The 6,814-nt window shown below is 44.8% G+C and overlaps 1 pseudogene; it reads left to right on the top strand.

The window, feature by feature from the left end:
- The first annotated feature begins 6,019 nt into the window (after positions 1 to 6,019).
- LOC149998193 (U5 spliceosomal RNA) lies at positions 6,020 to 6,103 on the top strand (annotated as a pseudogene).
- Positions 6,104 to 6,814: the final 711 nt, after the last annotated feature.

The raw sequence follows: 6,814 nt of genomic DNA, 5'->3' as shown, positions 1-6,814 counted from the left end.
TTTGCTCTTTATTCTTTAAATAATGTTGTTTCATCTTCTCTTGCCACTGGCTTTTCAGTATGCCCTGTGAACTATATTCACTTGCTCAGACAGGGGTGTGGAGGAAGCGTAGGCCAGGAAACCCCAGCAAGCTCCAGCTAATGCACGGGAGCCTTTAGCTTGGTGATTACTACAATTGTTGCCTAGTGGAACAGTGAGCCATTAGCTGGGTTCTCACCCCCTATTAGTATTACCCTATAATTTCATCACAATTAGATTCCCAGAAACATAGACAGAGAAAACAAGTAGGCAAGGGAGGCAGATGGCACAAAGCAACAGCAGTTGGGGTTTTAATCAAAGGCACTGTTTTCAGAAGGGATAGAGCCAAGGAAGTGTGAGGTCAGAGCTTAGAATGAGGTAATTGGGAGAATGATTAAAGGACTTTGAGTTTAACTTTCTGGCACTGAGTTTGGGATCTGCTGAACATTGACCTCATGGGCTGAGCTGAGCCAGGCTTGTTTAATAGCAATAGGGATTAAAGGAGGTATCCCCCGCCCCCTTAATGATTGACTTTATTTATTTTAAAAAGTTTTTTTTTTAATTTTGTATTTTTCCATGACAATTTAGCCCCCTTATGCCCCCCTCCCCACCCTGCAATCACCACACTGTTGTCCATATTCATGAGTCCTTGTTCCTTCTTGCTTCATGAAGGAGGTCTTGAGAGGTGATCCCATGTCCCCTTCACCTTCTCTCCTTGGAATCTGTAGGAGGAAGTTCCCAGAGGAGGTTTTTCTTTGTCTCACTTGGCTTCCTCCCTTACGTCCCAAAGCAAGCCCATGAGTATATGTATGTTGGAATCAACCTTCTTTCTGACGGCTCACAGAAGGCTCAGGCCTGGAGGTGACCATTCCCGTTGGCTGTGTGTCCTACTGAGAAGTGTAGACGTAGGCGGTGTATGTAACTAGGGCTGGAAGTAGAAGACATTGGGAGGTAGAGGACATTTGAGGAGGATGTCCTTAGATACTTCCACAGGACTGTAGTCCTACTCAAGCTTCAGAAACCTGGGTTGCAGTGTAGAAGAGAAGAACCCCAGCACTTGAGCCCTCGAATGACAAGGAAACTATTATATGTCACAGTCCTACATGGAACTGTTACAGAACCCCATGGGCTGTTCAGTTATGAGGGGCCCGATTGCCCGCTGCCAGAAGCATAACTCTTTAATACCAGAGTTTGGTGAGAAGAAAAAAGATTGTTTATTTAAAGATTACGTGGATTTAGATCTGTGGAGTTCCCAGCTTCCTTGCAAAGAAAGCATGGATCTCTCCTCTACCTCTCTGCAATACCGCGTGATTCTCTTTCTCTCCCTTCTTTGTAAACCACCTAATTCTCCTCCTTGCCAGCCTCGTGTAGCTCTTCTTTTCTTCCTCTCCAAATGTCTGCCACCCCCACCTTAAATCCCTGGCTGTGGCCTGTGACGCAGTAGGCGTGGTAACTGGTTCTGACCATTCACAGAACCTTCCACAGGCCTTGCTTATTCACTGCTCATTATTCTTTGGAGCTGTGGAAGAACTGAAGCTATTTACATAATTAAGACTCTAGCTACCAGCCATAGATATGCAAAGGCATCTTGAAAGCTGTTTCCCTCCCCCCATCCTCCAAACCACAAGCTCTGGGGTTTTCTGGGGAACCCCACTCTGTAACAGAACTGGTCCACGGAAGGAAAGAGCCAAGTGTGAAAGTGTAGCCCAGCCCAGTCCAGTCCCTCTTCATTTTTCAGTAACAACAGCTATCTTTGGCCAAAGTCAAGTTGTTAACAGCAGAGCTGGTTGAGAGTGCTGTGGGGACAAGGTGGGGAGTAGGGGGAGGCTGGAGTAAGGCAGGGTGAGCAGCTATAAGCAAAATTGCGAAATGCTCTGGAAGCTTCCCATGTCTCTTTATTCTTTCTACTTCTCTTACCGATAAGGATCCAGTCCTCCTACAAATCCACTAATCCATTTAATGGCTGAACACCCTCAAGGGTATTAGGAGAGGTGTTTGGTATTTCCAGAAGGTTCTGGAAACCAAGACTCCTTTCCTCAAATCAGAAGGCAAGACCTGGGTGCACGGAAAAGAGGACTTATGCCTCCTTCTGACTCTCTTGGCCTCAAACTCTCCACTTCCCACGGTAACCTTGTGATCTCAAATTGGGGGCTTTCCAGGACAATTCCAGTTTTAAATATTTTACTCTATTATCTTCATAAGTATTTGTGAGGCCACATGCCCTGACTTTGTTATGGAAAAAAACTACACATACAATTCTAACTCAGACTATTTCCTGTCCAGCTCGGTCTACATAAATCTTGCCCTTCCCTGACACCTAGGCATAGTGACATTTGGAAGATTTGCTGGAATCCCAGCTAAGGAAAAGTTAGCTTGCAGGTTGATGTAGGAACAAAAGATAGGTGACCTGTTTTTGAAGGCTGGTCCTGAAGCCCCCCAAAACTTAGGCAAAAACCCACCCTCATGATGGACAGAGATTCAGACTTGTTTCATTTTTAAGCTTCGGATACACGTCTATGTGGAGTCATCCTTTAAAAATTCTCTCTCCCACCAACTCTGATAAAACATCCCTTTAATAGTGTTAGGGGTAAAGAAGCAAGCCAGGGACTCTCAAACCAGTAGGAGATAATTAACAGATGAATCATGGAAAAGGGGCGAGGAAATGACATTCTGCAGCTCCTCACACATATCTCTGGGAATCAAAAGGAGTAAGATTGTTGTCACTAAACACAGAGAAATGGGAAGATGTAGCGAGACAACTTTGCAAGTAAGTTGGAGATAGACCTATAACTAGATTACTTAATCACACCCTTAAGTTAAGTAGTTAATTGTGTTAGATTGTGAACCCCGGATTAACCAGTAATGGAGAAACGGGATACAAGCAGAGGGTAGAGGGAGCTAATTGCGTTAGGGAGGGGAGCTAATCACATTAGTATAAAGCCAGCTTTCTTTGTCTACTTCAGGCGCACATGCTCCTGGCTGAGGGTGCGCCCGACTCTGCAGATTTGTGAATAAATGCCTCGTTTTGCTGCTCATGTCATGTGTCCCGGTTTTTATTGTGAACGTTTCTCACAATAGGGAACAGAGCCTTTTCCTCTATAATGAGAGATGAGAGTTAACTGGCCTCTTCCTGCTGGGTCACTGTTTTCACACTGGAAGTCTCAACCTATTGTTGTATCATGAAATTAAGTTAGTGGGTCCTGACCTCCGTCAAAACCAAGACAATATAGATAGATCGTCGTCGTCGTCGGCAGCCGTCCGTCTCGAGAGACGATGGTGTAGCTTCTCAAGAGTCTATCTGCACCGCCGAGAATGGCTGTGCAGTCCGACTCGGGAGTGACATGGTATCTGTCTCCTCCCGTGTTGATAGATAGATATGGATATAAATATAGAAGAGGGAAGGGAAGAGGACAGAACATATCAGAATATATCACGCTTGGTTTTGTGACATTTTTGTGTTTGTTTCATCTACCTATATATATATGTGTATGTTGGATCACTATGTAAAATGTATTTTTTTGCCTGTGCGTCTCAGTAAAAAGAGTTCAAGACTGCTGTCCTAGGAGAGGTCGCACAGTTGCATATGTTCACACTGAGACTGAAACTGCTAAGGCAGACCCTCCCCCAGGAGATGGTCGCACAAGGAGGAGGAGGAAAGTAGCAGGCTGCTAAGCACCTGTGGGGGTGGGGACAAACAGTGCAGAAAGGAGAGGAAAGGGCCTGAGTAGAAGCTCACTTCCCATCACCTCCACAGGAGCAGCTGCAACACACTGAGAGCCAGCAGCACACCAGGCACTGGGCCAAGTGCCTTCAATCAGCTATCCCTTTCGAGTCTCACCACACCCCATAAGGAAGATAAGTACTATTATTACTGTCTCTATTTTGTAAATGAGGAGCCTGAGGCTCAGAAGGTTCAATAACTTGCCTGAGGTCACACAGCTTGCACATTTCAGGCACGACATGGTCTCACAGCCAGGTGTGCGCATGCTCTGGTACAATCACTGTAGACAGCTCCTCTTTGGCCTAAGATCGAGCTTTGATGTTGGCTCAGTATCAGTGATGGAGGTTGGCCAGCCAAGGGCCTTGCCTGGGAGCACTGGGCAGTCAGGACCAGGAAGAGAAGGAGCCCAGAATTTGGAGCCCAGGGCCTGTGGCAAGTGTAGCAGCCCTCCCCCAGCACAGCACCTGCTTGCTGCAGGCTGCGGTTTTGCCACCACAGAACGCTGCTAATTATAACCAAACAATGAGCAATCACAGCCCAGCTGGCGGTTTAGCTCTGGTTGGAGGTCTGGCAGGCTTTGCACTAGAACTTCTCTGTGCCCTGAAGGCACAGGGAGCTCTGAACTCCAGCTCCCTTCTCCCAGTCTCTAAATCGGGTCCACCCAGTCCAGCCAGTGCTTACTTAGCCCCAGGCATGCAGGCTCTGTGTTCAGTGCTGTAGGGGCATGTGGGAGGCAGAACTTGGTTCTTGCCTTCAGTGAGCTCCCCCTTCCTCCCAGAAGTCTCTTGAATAGAATTAAAAAGCCAGGCCCCTTTGAGCCTGGCGGACAGGAGAGAGGTTTTAGACAGATTTGTATCCTTGGCTGCTTCTCTCTGAGACTGCTGTGAAAATTTATTTTCTGCTGTTCAGTCACGTGGGGCACAAAAGTGCTTACTCTGTAGAGATGATTTCTAGGGGTGCCTATTTCTACAGGATGTCCCAGGGAGAGAAACTCTTTCAAAATCTTGGGAAATGTAAACCAGGGCCAATAAAAGAGACACATAAAGTCATTATGGGCCTTGGAACCCAGAGGAGGAGTTTCTCAAGTACCTATTTTGAGGGCTCAGGACTTTGGCAAGGGCACGAGGGAATAAATAGCCTCAGATGGTGGAACATCTGTCTCTGGTTCTGGGGAAGTGGATGCTGTTAATTGTGGACGAGCTTATCCTTGGCCAAACTTCAAAGTACATTAGGTTAATCTTTTATCCCTTCATCCCTCTCTCACCCCTCCTGACATCTAACTCTCCTCAGGTGTACCTTGAGGACCATTCTTCTTGCTCCTATATTATGGATCCTTTATCTGCTATCAATCAGTCACATTAAAGTCTTAGTTGAAAATTCATCAAGATATTATGTCTCTGGGGAACCATCACAGGTGTTAGGAATACTTGGGTCCTGTTCACGAAGGAATCTCTAAAGCCTCCCTAGCAGGACGCCTGCTCAGAGCAGAAGATCAGGGTGCCTATCTGCAGGATGAATAAAGGAAGAGCTGGGAGGGATAGGAGAGGGCCTCTGGTCCTCACTTTCCAGGTGAAGATCTAAGGCCCAGAGGTAGGGTGATCAATTGTCTTGGTTTGCCCAGGACTGAGGAAATTTCCAGGACAGTTTCAAAACCAGACAAGTTGGTCACCCTGTAAGTGGCTGTGAGGAGGAAACCAATGTGGGCAGAGCAGGCAGGCAAGAGGAGTTGGCTGGGTTTTGCTCACCAGAAAGATGGGAAGCACCAGACAGAGGCTGGTGAGAAGGCAATTAGAAGAAATAGATAGAGCCAATAAACACATTTGAAAAGTCCAAACTTACTGATAATGTAAAAAAACACGTGAATGCAATTTTCACCTATTTGTCAAAAATTTAAACATAAATGAACAGCCTGGGAACCCTTCACTGCCGTCGGAAATATAAACTGTTTTGATCTTTCTGGAGGGCAGTTTGGTACCAGGTAACAAAATATCCATACCCTTTGACCAAGTAACTTTATTTCTTAGAAGCTGGTCTTAAAGAAGCAGAAATATGGTCAAAGTGTTGGGCACAGAGATACTTATTTGTTCATGATGGCTTCATGATAAAGTAAAGTTGGAGGCAACCTAAACTTTCCCCTTAGGAGGCCAAATGAAAAAGATGAATTCCTCCTAATTTTTAAGCACAGTAATTCAACTCTCCTTTTGTTCTGCCCTCAACTTCCAGCTTATGTCGAAAAGCCTACATTTTACACTCAACTTTCTCTCAAAGAAGAATTTTGCAATACTCTGGTTTCTCTTCACAGCGTATAAATCTTTCGCCTTTTACTAAAGATTTCCGTGGAGAGGAACAATTCTGAGTCTAAGGGGGAGGGAGATACTGGGTGGAGGGGAGTAAAGGGGAAAAAATTGGAAATACTGTAACAGCATAATCAATAAAATATATTAAAAAAAAAAAAAAAAAAGAAGAAGAATTTTGCCATTGGCCTTTAAAAATAGCTTGCACCCCCACAGTGGCTATTCAGGCCTTTGGTATTGTTACTCTGGTCAAAGCCGTTTTGGTTTTACGTAAAAGAAAGCAACTCATACTATATTGAGAAGAAGAAAGAATGGTAGCAGAGAGGGTTTGTTAAATGAAAGATGGGCTTTTTTATTTACCACAATTCTGAGTTTGAGTCCCTAACCTCCACCCTTACTAGCTGTGTGCCCATAAGCAAGTTACTTAACCTCTCTGTACCTCCGTGAATTCATCTGTAACAAGAGATTGTAAATAATTTATATAACACTTACTACATGGCAGGCTGTGGTGTAATAAAAAATATATTTGGGGGAGCACGTTGTAAAGTATATGATTGTCTCACCACCTAGGCTGTAGACCTGAAACTAATACAGGATAATATTGAATGTAAACTGTAATTGAAAAATAAAATAAAATAAATATGTATTTGCCCTTTGTCCCTGGTTCTGGCACAGAGCTTCTAAAAACCATGAAATTTCTTGACTGATAGTGTAGTAGTGTCTTTTTTAATTCATAATGAGCCCTTTTGGACCACATCTGAGTTTATGCTAATGAGGTGAC

This window comes from Furipterus horrens, unplaced genomic scaffold (genome assembly GCF_987537825.1).
Source record: "Furipterus horrens unplaced genomic scaffold, mFurHor1.1.pri manual_scaffold_11, whole genome shotgun sequence".
Lineage (NCBI taxonomy): Eukaryota > Metazoa > Chordata > Mammalia > Chiroptera > Furipteridae > Furipterus > Furipterus horrens.
Note: the sequence above shows the minus strand (reverse complement) of the source record. Positions and strands in the feature narration are given on the sequence as shown.